This window comes from Lissotriton vulgaris, chromosome 5 (assembly GCF_964263255.1).
Source record: "Lissotriton vulgaris chromosome 5, aLisVul1.2, whole genome shotgun sequence".
In the NCBI taxonomy this organism is placed as follows: Eukaryota; Metazoa; Chordata; class Amphibia; order Caudata; family Salamandridae; genus Lissotriton; species Lissotriton vulgaris.
This window is the reverse complement of record NC_141693.1, coordinates 63,927,017-63,943,575: the sequence shown is the minus strand read 5'-3', so window position 1 is coordinate 63,943,575 and position 16,559 is coordinate 63,927,017. Positions and strand designations below refer to the sequence as shown.

The window sequence follows — 16,559 nt, the reverse complement described above, 5'->3', positions numbered from 1 at the left end:
ACAGCCGGATCGGGTAAACAAACAGCTCAAGGGGTCAGGAAGGTCAGGAAAACGAAACCACAAAACAAACTCCTCTTTACCAGCAGAAAAGAATTAATTATCCACAAATCCAGTTCCAACGAAAGGCTTTGTCCCCTTCGCAGTGACCCTAATGTACCTGCACGAGTCGGCGGGGACACAGCCCACCTGCCTAATAGGAGATGCGTGATTGGGGGTGCGAGCCCAGGCCCAATCACGCAACTCCTAAAGAAAGATAACGTTCGAAGAACGTTTTAACTTGCAGTGGCCATATTCTGCTGGCCTTGCTGACGTCACTGCCAGGGCCAAGGGTTATGTTTGGGTGGGCCAGGCCAAAGTTTGGGTGGGCCCGGCCCACCCGGCCCACCCGCTAGAACCGGGCCTGCAGTTCACTGCTCTGTGACTGTAACATGAACCCGGAAGTCCCGGGGCAGTCAGAGAGAGGCAGACGCACAGACACACCCACTGCACAGAGAGAGGGACAGACGCACAGACACACACCAACTGCACAAAGAGAGGGACAGACGCACAGACACACCCACTGCACACAGAGACGGACAGACGCACAGACACACCCACTGCACACAGGGAGGGGCAGACGCACAGACACACCCACTGCACACAGGAGGGGCAGACGCACAGACACACCCACTGCACACAGGAGGGGCAGACGCACAGAAACGCCAACTGCACACAGAGAGAAACTGAAACTTACCTTCACTTCCTGCTTTTCTGCATCATGGCGGCAGCAGCTCAGCTCGGGAACCTCCAGGAAGAGGCCACTTGTTCCATCTGTCTGGAATATTTTAAGGATCCGGTGTCTATAGAGTGTGGACACAACTTCTGCCGCTCCTGCATCACCCAGAGCTGGGAGGGAAGAGATGGAAACTTCCCCTGTCCACAGTGCAGGGAAATATCTCCTGGGAAAAGCCTCCGACCCAACAGACAACTGAAGAACATGGTGGAAATGTTAAAACAGCTTCTGCCCCCCGTGAAGCCACAGGGGGAGAATCTGTGCGAGAAACATAACCAGGCACTGCTGCTGTTCTGTGCAGAGGATCAGAGGATGATATGCTGGGTCTGCCGGGAGTCCAAGGAGCATAAAACTCACTCAGCAAGTCCAATAGAGGAGGCTGCAGAGGAGCACAAGGTACGTCTGTGGGTGTTCAGGGATCACAAAGTCGCTTGGTGAGACACACCAAGGGGCAGTCGAAGATTATAAGATGTGTCTCTGTGTGAGAGTGTCCAGAGATCACAAGTCACCATTTCTATAAGGTGGCCAGAAGGCGCCATGTCACTGGGACAACACATCTCCATTCCTGGATTTTGCTTTTATATATAATTTTCATCTGGTGAGTTGAAGCAATAGGGCCAAGTAAAATGAACCAAGACTACAACTCCCAGAATGCACTGATATGTTGAATCAAAAGTACAGAAATTGAAAAATTTGTCCCGATGGCATGGAGTCATCTGGTCTCCCTCCCTGTTTATGCGATAGAGGAGGCTGCTGAAGAGAACAGGGTGTGTCTGTGGATGTGTATGGATCATAATGCACCAGCGGGGCCCAAAGAGAAGTCTGTGCAAGGAGTGTATGTGGGTGTTCACGACTCACAAGTGAAGACACTGTAAGCCCCACAGAGGAAGAAGCTGCAGAGGAGCACAAGGTATGTGTGGGGGTGTTCAAGATTCACAAGTGAAGGCAGTATGTACATTCTGCAGAGGAGCACAAGGCAGTCTGTGGACGATCACGATTCACAATTGAATAAACTTGTTAAGTCTTTAAGAGGATACACTGTATATTTTGGGGGTGTTAAGTGTTCTTCTAGAAGGCTGCTGAAAAATACAAGGTATGTTTGTTGGTGTTTAGGGACTTAAGTGAATCCACTCCATGAGGGCTTATACGAACCTGCAAAAGAGCACACAGTGTGTCTGTCAGAGCGCTGGGATCATGGGCTGTATACTGTGAGCCACAGAGGCGGCTGCAGAGGATCAGAAGGGATGTGTGTGGGTGTTTGGGGATCTTGCATTATACTCATTCCGTGTAACACTGCAGTGTGAGTTGTTGGCAGGGGCGGATTGGCAAGGCGGGCATTCGGGAATGGGCCGAAGGGCCGGTGCCTCAGGGCCCTCTGTGGGCCGTTTTTTTTCTCCCCTGTCCCAGTCCACAGAGAGTGGACTAGGAAAGGGGAGAAAAAAAAACGGCCCACAGAGTGCATGGAGACAGACACTGAGAAAATGATAGCAGCCTCGCTGTGCGGCCAGACAGCGATTGTCAGCTGTGGCCTCTCCTTCACCCCTACCCTGCCAAGCAATCAAGCTGAGGCTGGGCTGGGGAGGGGTGATTGTTTGCAATAATCGGCCTCCCTGGGGGCCAGGTGTTTCTCAGGCCTTAGTCTTAACACCTCGCCCACAGCCCTTCAGATTCAGGGCATAGTGGGCGAGGAAGAATGGGTCTTGCTGTGGGGGCCTGGTGATGTTTGGAATTTTTTTGTTTTATTTATTTATTTATGCGATTTTATATAGCGCGGACTTTACCCAAAGGTGTCAGAGCGCGTCACACTAGGAACAGCAATAATACATGAGGAGAAAATGAAAAGTGGACAAATCAATCAATCAATCAATCAATCATTGACACTTATAAAGCGCGCTACATACCCGTAGGGTCTCAAGGCGCTGGGGGGGGGGGGGGGGGGGTGCCGCTACTGCTCGAACAGCCAGGTCTTCAGCTTCTTCCTGAAGGCGAGGTGGTCTTGGGTCAGGCGCAGGTCGGACGGGAGGGAGTTCCAGGTCTTGGCGGCCAGGTAGGAGAAGGACCTTCCTCCTGTAGTCGCTCTTCGGATGCGGGGGACGGCGGCGAGGGCGTGGTTGGCTGATCGGAGGTGGCGTTTGGGAGCGTAGAAGTTGACTCGGCTGTTGAGGTAGCTCGGGCCTTGGTCGTGTAGGGCTTTGTGTGCGTGGGTGAGGAGGCGGAAGGTGATTCTCTTGTTGATGGGGAGCCAGTGAAGGTCTCTGAGATGTCCGGAGATGTGGCTGGATCGTGGGATGTCGAGGATGAGTCTGGCTGAGGCGTTTTGGATCCGCTGGAGTCTCTTCTGGAGCTTGGCGGTGGTCCCGGCGTAGAGGGCGTTGCCGTAGTCCAGTCGGCTGGTGACGAGGGCCTGGGTGACGGTCTTCCTGGTCTCTGTGGGGATCCACCAGAAGATCTTCCGTAGCATGCGTAGGACGTTGAAGCACGCCGAGGAGACGCTGCTGACTTGCTTGGTCATGGAGAGGGAGGAGTCCAGGATGAAGCCCAGGTTTCGTGCATGGTCAGTCGGTTTGGGAGCGGTGCCCAGGGCGGGAGGCCACCAGGAGTCGTCCCAGGCGGAGGGAGAGGAGCCCAGGATGAGGACCTCCGTCTTGTCCGAGTTCAGTTTCAGGCGGCTGGTCGTCATCCACTCGGCTACCTCTTTCATCCCTTCGTGTAGGTTGGCTCTGGCGGCGGCGGGGTTGTTGGTCAGGGAGAGGATCAGCTGGGTGTCGTCGGCGTAGGAGATGATGCTGAGGTGGTGTTTGCGTACGATGGCCGCGAGGGGGCTCATGTAGACGTTGAAGAGGGTGGGGCTCAGGGATGATCCTTGGGGGACGCCGCAGATGACTTCGGAGGCCTCTGACTTGTACGGTGGTAGGCGGACTCTCTGTGTTCTTCCGTCGAGGAAGGAGATGATCCATTCCAGCGCCTTGTCCTGGATTCCGATGTTGCTGAGGCGCCGTATTAGGGTGCGGTGGCAGACCGTGTCGAATGCCGCGGAGAGGTCTAGGAGGATGAGGGCCGCTGTTTCTCCATTGTCCATCAGGGCTCGGATGTCATCGGTGGCGGCGATGAGGGCGGTCTCGGTGCTGTGTTTGGCTCGGAAGCCGGACTGAGAGGGGTCGAGGGATCCATTCGTCTCGAGGAAGGCGGCCATCTGCTTGTTGACGGTCTTCTCGATGACTTTGGCTGGGAACGGGAGAAGCGAGATGGGGCGGTAATTCTTGAGGTCGGTGGGGTCCGCTGTTGGTTTCTTGAGTAGAGCGCTGAGTTCGGCGTGTTTCCAGCTCTCGGGGAAGATGGCGGTGTCGAAGGATGTGTTGATGATGTCTCGCAGGTGGGGTGCGATGACAGCGTCGGCCTTGTTGAAGATGTGGTGAGGGCAGGGGTCGGTTGGTGATCCGGAGTGGATGGAGTTCATCGTGCGGATGGTGTCTTCTGTGCTGATCGGGGTCCAGGCGTGGAGGGTGGTGGTGGGGGGGGGTGGCTGATCGGTCGTGGTGTGCGTTGGTTGGTTGTTGAAACTGCTGTGTATGTCTGTGATCTTGTTGTGGAAGTATGAGGCGAGGGAGTTGCAGAGGTCTTGCGATGGGGTGATGTCGTTGTTTCCTGCGTTGGGGTTGGAAAGCTCTTTCACGATGTTGAAGAGTTCCTTGCTGTTGTGTGCGTTGTTGTCCAACCGGTCCTTGAATGCTGTTCTCTTGGCGGCGCGGATCAGCTGGTGGTGTTTCCGGGTGGCCAGTTTGTAGGAGGTCCTGTTGTCCGGTGTCGGGTCCCTTTTCCAGACTTTCTCGAGGGCTCGGCAGTTCTTCTTGGAGCTCTTGAGTTCGTCGGTGAACCATGGGGCCTTCTTGCTGCCGGGTCTGCTGGGCGGGGTCCTCAGCGGGGCGAGTTCGTCCGCGCAGTTGCTGATCCACTTCGTGATGTTATCGGCGGCCTGGCTGGGGTTCGCTGAGCTGGCAGGAGGGTGTTGGCTCAGGGAGGTGGCGAGCTGGTCTGCTGTGATCTTGTTCCAGCTCCTGCGGGCGGTGTGTTGCTGGTGTTGGTGGGTCGTCGTTCTCTTGAAGGTGAAGTGGACGCAGCTGTGGTCCGTCCATTGAAGCTCTGTGGCGTGGCTGAAGTCGATGTCTGTGCTGGATGAGAAGACGGCGTCGAGTGTGTGTCCGGCGAGGTGGGTGGGGGTGGACACCAGTTGCTTGAGTCCCAGGTTGGCGAGGTTGTCGAGCAGGGTGCTGGTGTTGTGGTCGTTGTTGTTCTCCAGATGGAAGTTGAGGTCTCCCAGGAGGATGTAGTCAGCGGAGGGGAGGGCATGCGGGCTGACGAAGTCGGCGATGTCCTCGCTGAATTGCGTGCGTGGTCCAGGGGGTCGGTAGATCAGGGTGCCTCTGAGGGTGGTGTTCGGGTTGGTGTGGATCTGGAAATGCAGGTGTTCGGCGCTGGTCAGGGTGTTGTCGGTGCTGGTCGTGAGACGGATGGTGTTCCTGTGGATGATGGCGATGCCTCCTCCCATCTGGTTGGCGTTTCGGTCCCTCCGGACGATCTTGTAGCCCTCTGGGATAGCGATGGCGATGTCGGGAGCTGATGAGGCGTTCATCCAGGTCTCCGTGAGGAAGGCAACGTCAGGGGCTGTGGCGTCTAGAAGGTTCCAGAGTTCGATGGCGTGTCTGTGGACGGAGCGGGTGTTGAGCAGGATGCACTTGAGGTGGGTGCTGCTGGAGTTCGACTTGGGACTAGGACACAGGAGCAGAGACACTGCAGACGGGGTGCAGCAATGCAGGGTGTAGCACAGGAGCTCGGATGATCATGGAACCCAACAGAAGAGCAGCAGCAAGGTAGTTTTTCAATTTGTAGTGCTCAACAGATACCCGACACTAGGAACAGCAATAATACATGAGGAGAAAATGAAAAGTGGACAAATTACAAGAGCAAACGTTAAGTTACATGAATCAAAAGTGACAATAGTGAGCAACCAAAATACAAGAGGAGCAAACGATACATTACAGGAGGAAAAAGAGATATGTGTGCAGGTTACAAAAGCGTACAAAATACAAGTAGAGGTATAATACTGCAATTAATGGCAGCCACTCCAGCACAAGAACAAACTTTACGTAGGCAATGGTGCCACTTGTGCAAGTATCTAAAGCAAACAAAAGTGAGAGGTAGCAAACAGTGTGTTACAAGAGAAAAGTGACTTGTGCAAGTTACAAAAGGGTATCATACACAGGTACAAGGGTAATACTACAGTAAATGGTAAACACTCAAACTGCCAGAACTCACTGGGAAGGCACTTCCCATGCACCAGCTTCACCTCAGCCTCCCCCCTGGCTACCTGGCTACCTTGGATGACCCAGCAAGCTGTGTTTTGTGCTCCCCTGCCAGGACTTTTTCCCAAGGCCTGGAGGGTTGATTAATTTACTCATTGCAGGGGCCTTACCTCTGTTCATGTGCTCCTGAGCTGAAGGTCTGGGGAGGGCTGAGTAGGTTAGTAATAGCAGGGGCTTTGCTGCTTTTCAGGTGCTCCTGTGCTGGAGGGCTGGAATAATTTTGTGACAAAAAGGGGCCTTGCTATTTTTTTTAGTTGCTCAGCATGTAGGCCATTGTCACCTTGGCCCTGTGTCGTGTGCAAGAACAGTATCCTCCCACTTTCATTCCTTGTCTGTGCAAATGGTGTTTCATGAAAGGGCACGCCCCTTGAATGTGGGCCACGCCCCTTAAATATGGGCCACGCCTCTTGAATGTGGGCCACTTTTTTAGTCAGTGTCCGGGCCGAATTGTGATCCCAATCCGACCCTGGTTGTTGGTGTCGGAAGACTTGATGAGACAGTGCAGTGTAGCACACGAGCTCACAGGAGCAGAGACACTGCAGACGGGGTGCAGCAATGCAGGGTGTAGCACAGGAGCTCGGATGATCATGGAACCCAACAGAAGAGCAGCAGCAAGGTAGTTTTTCAATTTGTAGTGCTCAACAGATACCCAAAAAGGGTTTCCCGGCGCATAGAACGGATAAAGACCGAGAGAATAGGTGGTCAGGATGGTTATTTATCGAAAAGCCACGTTTTTAAAGACTTGCAAAACTGTGTATAATTGGCTTCATTGCGGAGACAGTTCCAAATTGCGGGAACAAGATAGGAAAGGCCTTGCCACCCTTCCGGGCTCGTTTGAATTTCAGTATCATGAACCTCCCTTGGGTGGCAGAGCGGAGATTTCGTGAGGGAAGGTAGAGGCTGACTAAGGATTGGGGATAACGAGGAGCACTGCAGGTTTTCATTTTATGCATGTAACTCAGTGCCTTAAATTTAATTCTGTTCTCAATTGTAAGCCAATGTAGCTCTCGTCTATAGGTCGAGATGGAGGTGGCTTTTGGGACTTTGCACATGCGGCATTTTGTACCATCTGCAGCCTATGGACTACCGATGTGTTCGACCCTAGGTAAAGGATATTTCCGTAGTCCTGTCTGGATGTTATTAGAGCATTGACTGCGGTAGCATCCAACAGATGTTTCTTAACCATTTGAGAATGGTGAAGCAGGGAGCTGTAACTTTGATGGATTGAGGATGCATGCTAAGTGAGTCATCAATTATGATGCCCAGATTTTTGACTTGGGAGGTGTTAGACGGACCGGGAGGGTCGGCCGAGGATAAGGGGAGAGGTCTCCGGGGAGAGCCGTCTCCAGCGATCGTACAGACAAGTAACTTCCCCCCCCACAGACGGACACCACACAAGGGTAAAGTTCAACGAGACTTTATAGGCAATTCTTTAAGTACGATGGAATGGTACAAGGAGGTCTGGACTCCGGGGTCCCCTCGATTCTGGTCTCTGGTTTGGGAAAAGGGTAGCGGGACAGTCTTGTTACCAAAAAGGTGGAAATAGCTCTCAATCCTCGAGCTCGGCGTTCTAGATGATCGGGCCGCGGCGGAGCCAGCAGGTCCCGAGATGGACGAAGGAAACGACGGTCCGCGGCGGAGCCAGCAGGTCCCGATGAGATGATGGTTACAAACGGTCCGCGGCCACGCCAGCAGGTCCCGACGACGATGATGAAGGATCGGAAGGTTACGAAGGTTGCGGCAGCGCCAGCAGGCAGGACGAAGGTGCACAAGGCAGAGCTACGGCAGCGCCAGTAGTCCGCCAAGGATGAGTTCTTCTTTGCGTCTCTCGACTCCAAGATACAACTGCCCTCCTGCTCTGGAGCTGCCCCAGTTATAGGGCTGATGTTCTTTGATGTCCGGACCCTCGCACCTGGAGGTCGGGAGGTCCGGGATGAGGGAGTCCCGACACCCAGCAGGGGGGTGGAGCCAGCGCCCGGGGAGGCGATGGCCGAGCGGCACTTGGCGGGGGAGAGCCATCGACACCTCTTTCTCCCATTGACTTGCCAAGTAGCCCGCTCACCTCCTGGGTGGATGGTGGTGCCGGGATGTCTGAGGCCTGGCTAGGCCCAGGGTTGAGGTCGATCGGGGGCCAGGCGGCCTCGTGGTGGAGTGTCCAAGATGGCGCCCCGGATGGGCGCGCGGGCCAGCAGTGGATCGGGCCCACGAGGTCGATATGTTCGAAGGCAGGGGTCCCTGAGGGGACGGAGGACGTGCAATGGTGGTGTGTGGTACTTGCGTGACCGGGCTCGGGCCTGGTCGGGCCGGGGGAGAGCGGCACTTCATGTGGCCTGTCCAACATGCGTCCCCCCCAGCTGAAGGCGGGGAGAGTTACCCATCCTCTTGGGGACTCTCCTCGTCGAAGCGGAAAAACCGGGACAGGCCATCCGCGTTGGCGTGATCTGGCCCAGGCCGGTGTTCAACAGTGAAGTCCATCCCTTGTAGGGAGATGGACCAACGTAGTAACTTCGGGTTTTCCCCCCGCATTTGCATCAGCCACTGCAGGGGTCAGTGGTCGGTCTGCACCCGAAAGTGTGTGCCAAAGAGGTAGGGCCGGAGCTTCTTGAGGGCCCATACCACAGCGAAGGCCTCCCTCTCTATGGTGCTCCAGCGTTGTTCTCGTGGTAGGAGTCGTCTGCTAATGAAGGCCACTGGCTGATCAAGGCCTTCGGTGTTCACTTGAGACAGGACTGCCCCAATGCCATGGTCGGAGGCATCCGTCTGGACGACGAACTCCCTGCTGTAGTCGGGGGCCTGGAGCACAGGGGCGGAACACATGGCGGCTTTCAATTGTTCGAATGCTGTTTGACAATCTGCGGTCCAGTTGACTTTCTTGGGTTGACTCTTGGACGTGAGTTCTGTGAGGGGCCCCACTATAGTACCATAGTCTTTCACAAACCTTCGGTAATAGCCCGTGAGGCCCAGGAAGGCTCGTACCTCGGTCTGGGTGATGGGGGGCTGCCAGGACTGGATGGCGGCAATTTTGAGCTGCAGAGGGGCCACCAGGCCGCTTCCCACCTGGTGTCCGAGGTAGGTTACAGACCCTTGACCAATTTGACATTTGCTGGCCTTGATCGTGAGGCCAGCACGCTGAAGGGCTTGTAGCACTGCTCGGAGGTGGTGGAGGTGCTCGGGCCAATGGTGGCTGTATACAGCGATGTCGTCTAGGTAGGCGGCGCTGAACCCTTCGAGCCCCGCCAGGACCTGATTGACGAGCCGCTGAAATGTTGCGGGAGCATTCTTCATGCCGAAGGGCATGACCTTGAAATGGTAATGGCCATCGGGGGTGGAAAAGGCAGAACGTTCTTGGGCCCGGGGTGTGAGGCCGATTTGCCAGTAGCCCGCCGTCAGGTCGAAAATACTGAGGTAGCGGGCAGCTCCCATGCGGTCAATTAGTTCATCTGCCCGGGGGATGGGATGTGCGTCTGTTCGGGTGACCGCATTCAAGCCCCGGTAGTCAACGCAGAACCGGAGCTCCGGTGTGGTGCCTGGGGCGGCCGCTTTGGGGACCAGTACTACAGGGCTGGCCCAGGGGCTGTCTGAGGGCTCGATGACCCCGAGCGTGAGCATTTTTGCTACCTCTTCCTGGACGCAGGCCCGTACCCGATCTGGCACGCGGTAGGCCCGGTGGCGGATAGGGGGGCTGTCCCCCGTGTCCACATCGTGCACACACCAGGAAGTGACACCTGGGGTGAGGGAGAACAGGCTGGCGAACTGTGACAGGAGGACTCGACACTCCTGGCGTTGCTCTCGGGTGAGGGCCTCTGAGAGTCGGACCCCATCCACGGAGCCGTCTTTCTCCCGAGTCCGTAGGAGGTCAGGGAGGGGCTCGGAGTCTTCTTCAGCCCCATTGTCTGTGGCCATCAGGAGGCTGAGTTCTGAACGCACAAAGTGGGGCTTCAGTCTGTTAGCGTGAAGGACCCGGAGGGGGTTCCGGGAAGATTCCATGTCGATGAGATAGGTGGCAGGACCCTTGCGCTCGACTACTTTGAAGGGCCCCGTCCACTTGTCTTGCAGGGCGCAGTGTTCGGTGGGGGACATCACCCATACCTGTTGCCCAGGTTCAAATTCGATGGAGGAGGCATTCCGGTCATACCACTTTTTCATGTCCTCTTGACTGGCCTCTAGGTTGGCTTTTGCCAGCTCTCTGAACCGCCGGGTCTGGTTGCGGAGGGTTAGGAGGTACCGGAAGACATCTGGTGGGTTCTTGAGAGGGGGCATCTCCCAGCCTTCCTTGACTAGGCTGAGCGGCCCCCGTACTGGGTGTCCATACAGCAGTTCAAACGGGCTGAAGCCTAGGGACTTCTGGGGGACCTCTCGATATGCGAAGAGGAGGCACGGCAGCAGCACATCCCACTGGCGACGGAGGGGCTCTTCCAACCCCCCGATCATCCCTTTGAGCGTGCGGTTGAACCGCTCAACGAGTCCGTTTCCTTGAGGGTGATAGGGGGTTGTGAATCGGTAGGTAACCCCGCACTGTTGCCAGAGGGACTTCATATATTTAGAAATAAAGTTCGTGCCTCTGTCGCTGACGACTTCTCGGGGGAAGCCCACACGGGAGAAGATCCCCATTAGAGCCCGGCCGACTACCGGGGCTGTCACAGTTCGCAGGGGAACAGCCTCGGGGTAGCGGGTGGCGTGGTCCACTAGCACCAGGATGAATCGATGGCCTTGTTTTGTACGCGGGTCCAGGGGCCCTACGATGTCGATCCCGACCCTCTCGAACGGGGTGGTGACCACGGGAAAAGGTTGCAGGGGGGCTTTTAGTTTGCGGCCGCTCTTTCCACTGGCTTGGCACGTGGGGCAAGATCGGCAATGCTGGTGTACATCGTCCCTCATTTTGGGCCAGAAGAAGTGGGTCACCAGACGACTGTAGGTTTTATCTTGACCCAGGTGTCCCGCCAGGGGGACATCGTGGGCCAGGTTTAGCAGAAAGTCTCTAAAACGGAGGGGCACCACTAGTACTCGGCTGGCCCCCAGCTCCGCGATTCTTTGCTCACTGTACAGCAGATCATTGTCCCAGTAGATCCAGTGTGTTCCGGAGGTATCCCCTGCGCTTTGGGCGAGCGCTTGCTGGCGGAGTCCCTCGAGGGAGGGACAGGTCTTCTGTTCTTGGCGAAATTGTTCTTGCGTGGGCCCCCCCTCTTGAGGCCACTGGTCGAGGTTAGCGCGGTCTGGAGGTTGAGCTGGTTCTGGGGGGACGTCACGGTCGGTGGTTTCGGCCGGGGCGACCGGAGGCGGCGGCGCCGGCCATTCGGGTTCCTCTGGGCGGGGGTTGGCACGGGCGGCCATGGACCGGGTGGTGACACACGCCCAGTCCGGGACGCCTAACATCCCCAGGTGTTCTCTTCGTTCTACGGCTGCCCACGGAGAGCTTTCAAGGTCATTCCCCAGGAGGCAGTCTACGGGGGCATCGTCTCGGACCGTTACCTTCAACATGCCGGCGACCCCTCCCCATTCGAAGGGGACGCAGGCCATCCGGCACAGACTTTCCGAGTTATCGGCGGAACGTACAGGGCAGAGAATGTTTGGTAGATACTGTTCTGGGGTCACCAGGTGACAGCGGACGGCTGTTACACTGGCCCCGGTGTCACGAAGGGCTTCGGCCCGGCGTCCATTGATGCTCACCCATTGGCTGTACTTCTGGGTGTTAGCGGGTAGGGGGACCCGCGGGACCATGTCTTTCCCCCCTAAGCAGGCTAGAGCCATGGCGGCTGGCTCCCATTCTTGATGTTCCTGTTCATATTCCTCTTGTTCCTCTGAGATCTGTTCCTCCCCCAGAGCAGCAGCGGCTACTTGGCGGGGTCTTGGGCTCTGGTACTGGGGGCAGTTTGGGTCGTTTGCATAGTGGCCGACTCGTTGGCATCGATGGCACGTAACATTGGCTCGGTATCCCGGTCGCGCCGGGGTGCTGCCCCGGTTGGCCGGGGGGGTGGTGCTGGTAGCGGGGGCGACCGGGGCGTTGTCTCTTCCTCGTCCTTGGCCCCCTCCTCCTCCTCGGGGACGGTGCTGACCATTGTTGTTCCGGTTCTGTTCGTAGGACCCATTCCGGCCCACTCTGGTGATTTCCCACCGGTCAGCTTCGGCTGCGAGCTGCCGGGGATCCGTTAACTTGCTGTCGAGGAGGTGCTGGCGGAGTTCAATGAAGCAATTGTTCGACAGGTGCTCCCATACCATAAGATTGAACAGTTGTTCGTAGGTTGTGACCTTGCTTCCTTTGATCCAGCCCTCGAAGGCTCGGCTAAAGTAGTTTACATAGTCCACCCAAGTTGTACCCGGGATGCGGGTGCAGTCTCGGAACCTCTGACGGTACATCTCGGGTGTGAGGCCATAGCGAGTGAGGAGTGCAGCTTTCATATGGTCATAGGAGGTCATCTGGTGGTCCGGGAGCTGTAGCAGGGCGTCGCGGCCCTCATTGAGGAATCTCCCCCATAGACCGGCTCCCCAATCGCTTCTATCGATCCGGTGTGCAGTCATAGCGATTTCATAGGCCTTAAACCATTGCTGGATGTCGTCCTCTCGGAAGTATTCTCGAACGACATCCTTAGGGATGTGTACCTTTTTCTCTGTTGCCCCTGGGGTGTGGGGTTGCTCGGACACCCCTACTTCTTTATTCTGCTTGCGTAAGTCGATCTCAGCTAGTTTTCGCTCGTGTTCATATGCCAGCTTCTTTTCCTCGAGCTCCCTTTGTCTCTGTTTCTCCTCTCTTTCTTCTCGGAGACGCAGGTGCTCTAAGTTGATTTTTTGTTCGGCCAACTTAAGTTCAATGTCCATTTTGAGCCGGGCCATTTCCAGCTCGTGTAGTCGGGTTTTTTCTCGTTCCTGGATCTCGTCTTGCGAGAGACCCGTTCTTTGCTCTTCAGGGGCCGTGGTGGTTTTTGCTGCGATGCTTTGATCGGGGGTTCCGGCAGCCCCGGTTTCTGCCCAAGATTCTAAGGCATGCTTAAAATCGTCTTTGGTACTTAGTCCGGTGGTAGCGATACCAAGTTCGATGCAGAATTGTTTTAGTTCACGATGGCTGTACTCGTCCAATTTCTCCATCTGGAATTTCTCGGTTGCTCCGCTTTCTTTAGTTGTCATCGTGATTTCGTCGTGGGGTGAGCTACTCTCTGTACGATTATGCGGTGATTCGGATCGCGCCGCTGGCCACCAATGTTAGACGGACCGGGAGGGTCGGCCGAGGATAAGGGGAGAGGTCTCCGGGGAGAGCCGTCTCCAGCGATCGTACAGACAAGTAACTTCCCCCCCACAGACGGACACCACACAAGGGTAAAGTTCAACGAGACTTTATAGGCAATTCTGTAAGTACGATGGAATGGTACAAGGAGGTCTGGACTCCGGGGTCCCCTCGATTCTGGTCTCTGGTTTGGGAAAAGGGTAGCGGGACAGTCTTGTTACCAAAAAGGTGGAAATAGCTCTCAATCCTCGAGCTCGGCGTTCTAGATGATCGGGCCGCGGCGGAGCCAGCAGGTCCCGATGAGATGATGGTTACAAACGGTCCGCGGCCACGCCAGCAGGTCCCGACGACGATGATGAAGGATCGGAAGGTTACGAAGGTTGCGGCAGCGCCAGCAGGCAGGACGAAGGTGCACAAGGCAGAGCTACGGCAGCGCCAGTAGTCCGTCAAGGATGAGTTCTTCTTTGCGTCTCTCGACTCCAAGATACAACTGCCCTCCTGCTCTGGAGCTGCCCCAGTTATAGGGCTGATGTTCTTTGATGTCCGGACCCTCGCACCTGGAGGTCGGGAGGTCCGGGATGAGGGAGTCCCGACACCCAGCAGGGGGGTGGAGCCAGCGCCCGGGGAGACGATGGCCGAGCGGCACTTGGCGGGGGAGAGCCATCGACACCTCTTTCTCCCATTGACTTGCCAAGTAGCCCGCTCACCTCCTGGGTGGATGGTGGTGCCGGGATGTCTGAGGCCTGGCTAGGCCCAGGGTTGAGGTCGATCGGGGGCCAGGCGGCCTCGTGGTGGAGTGTCCAAGATGGCGCCCCGGATGGGCGCGCGGGCCAGCAGTGGATCGGGCCCACGAGGTCGATATGTTCGAAGGCAGGGGTCCCTGAGGGGACGGAGGACGTGCAATGGTGGTGTGTGGTACTTGCGTGACCGGGCTCGGGCCTGGTCGGGCCGGGGGAGAGCGGCCCTTCATGTGGCCTGTCCAACAGGAGGCCGGAGACGGAAGATTGCCCATTTCGTTTGGCCAGTGTTGGGAGTTCCATAGCTCTTTGTCCTATACTAATACCAGAATCGAAATTTGCCTAGCTTACGTAACGGTAAGTTTCAATTCTATTAAGGACACGGAGGCGAGGATTATGCTATATCTTCCTTCGCTTTATTAACATAAAGACTCCACAGCAGCTTAGGAAAAGATATAATAAGAACAAAAAATGCTTTAAACATAAAGCATTGACGTAATGTCCAACAAAAAAATCAACAACAACTCCCAAGAGTCTCTTTGCTTGTAATAATAGTCCATAGTCCTTCTACTCTGTCCATCATCACTATATAACCGGACTTCTCATCATCTTCCTCCTCTTTCTTCGCGCAGATCACGCTTAAGCCTCATTGGTCCTGTTTAGCACCGTCGTTGCCTGCCAGAAAAAAGGAACAGCATCAGCGAGGTGGCCCAGGAAATGCGACAACAAGGCGAGGAGCATTCAGTGAACAACACAGTACTGACAATGTAAAGGAAAACGCTTTACTTACTGCCATACGGGTGGGTAGAGACACCACTGAAGTCTGGGTGGGATAATCCTCGCCTCCGTGTCCTTAATAGAATTGAAACTTACCGTTACGTAAGCTAGGCAAATTTCGATTCTATGTCAGGACCGGAGGCTTCAGATTATGCTAGTTTAAAGCTTACTTACCACCAACTGAGCCAAATCCACCACCGGCTTAAAATAAAACCTCTTGAAGGTGGAATCCGAGGACCAGTCCGCTGCTCGCATAAGGTCCTCCAGACGAGCACCCACCGAGAATGCCTTAGAGGCCATGGCCCCCCTGGCGGAGTGTGCTCCAAAGAGAGAAGTATTGATGCCCGCTTCCTGCATGACCCAACGCACCCACCGAGCAATAGTGGGGGAGGAGACAGCTTTGTGTGGCTTCCGCAGGGCAATCAACAACTGACGCTCGCCCGGAGGGCGCAGATCCAAGGTCAGGTCCTCATATGCTTTGAGGCATTGCACGACACACAACTTAGGAGTGTCAGTAAAGGCTGGATAAGAAATGGAACGCGACGACGTCTTAGTGCGTCGGCCCACCGTAAAAGTAACCCCATCCGGGGAAAAAATGCGTGCAGAGACATCCAGCGCGCGCACGTCCGAGACGCGCCTACAAGAAACCAGACATAACAACATGGCTAATTTCGCCGAGAGCTCCTTAAGAGACAGATAAGAATTGGCCGGCCACGACAGGAACAAATTCAGAACCAAATTGACGTCCCAAAGGACGGAGTACCTGGGTTCTGGCGGCAGTGCGAGGCGAACAGCTCGCAGAAGCCGGCACACAAAAGGGTGTTCCCCTACCGGATGGCCATCGATGTTATCATGGCCCGCAGAAATCGCCGATCGGATAGCATTGATCGTCCTATACGCTAAACCCTTGTCGGCCAAATGTGCCAGGAAATTCAGCACGGGAACAAGGCCGGCGACCATGGGATCCAAACCCCTTCGTAAACACCAACGCATCCACTTAAGCCAAGCGGATCTGTAACGCTTCGCCGTACTATCGGCCCACGCTTTGGAGAGCAAGTGCTCAGCTGACCCCGAAAGGCCCGGGAGCGTCCAGCGTCTCCTGAGAGCCTCCACGCCACGAGGCGGAGAGTGTTCTGCATGACGAGAGGGTGAGGTTCCTGATCCGGGCTCGTCAGGAGCAGAGGAAACAGGGGGAGTAGGATTGGAAAATCCCAAGAAAGTTCCAGAAGAACCGGAAACCATACTTGAGACCTCCACAGCGGTGTAACCAACACCAGTTCCGCACCCTGGCGGCGTATTTGGGCCGCCGTTCGCATGATCATGGAGAACGGGGGAAACGCAAACGGCTGTTCCCGACTCCAATCCTGCAAGAACGCGTCCGTGGCCTCCGCTAGAGGGTCCGGCCTCCAGCTGTAAAACCGTGGCAGCTGGTGGTCGAGACGGGACGCGAAGAGGTCCACCGAGAAGGGGCCCCAAAGGGAGTGTAGCCACCGGAAGACTCCCGGATCCAGTTTCCACTGGCTGGCGTCCCTGAGATGTCGAGAGTGCCAATCTGCCACCTGATTGCACTGGCCTGGCAGATACTCCGCCGTCACCGCAATGTGACGGGACAGGCAATAATCCCAGAAGTCCTTCGCTAAGTCCGCCAAGGCGCGGGAACGAGGACCTCCTAGGTGGTTCACATACCGGACCGCCGA

The 16,559-nt window shown here is 56.0% G+C and overlaps 1 pseudogene across 1 annotated transcript in view; it reads left to right on the top strand.

Annotated features, from left to right (window-relative positions):
* The first annotated feature begins 638 nt into the window (after nt 1–638).
* LOC147710175 (E3 ubiquitin-protein ligase TRIM39-like) overlaps nt 639–16,559 on the top strand; it is a 131,712-nt pseudogene continuing 115,791 nt past the window's right edge. Inside the window, exon 1 of the transcript XR_015295853.1 lies at nt 639–1,168. The product of XR_015295853.1 is annotated as an E3 ubiquitin-protein ligase TRIM39-like (transcript). The remainder of the gene's footprint in view (nt 1,169–16,559) is intronic.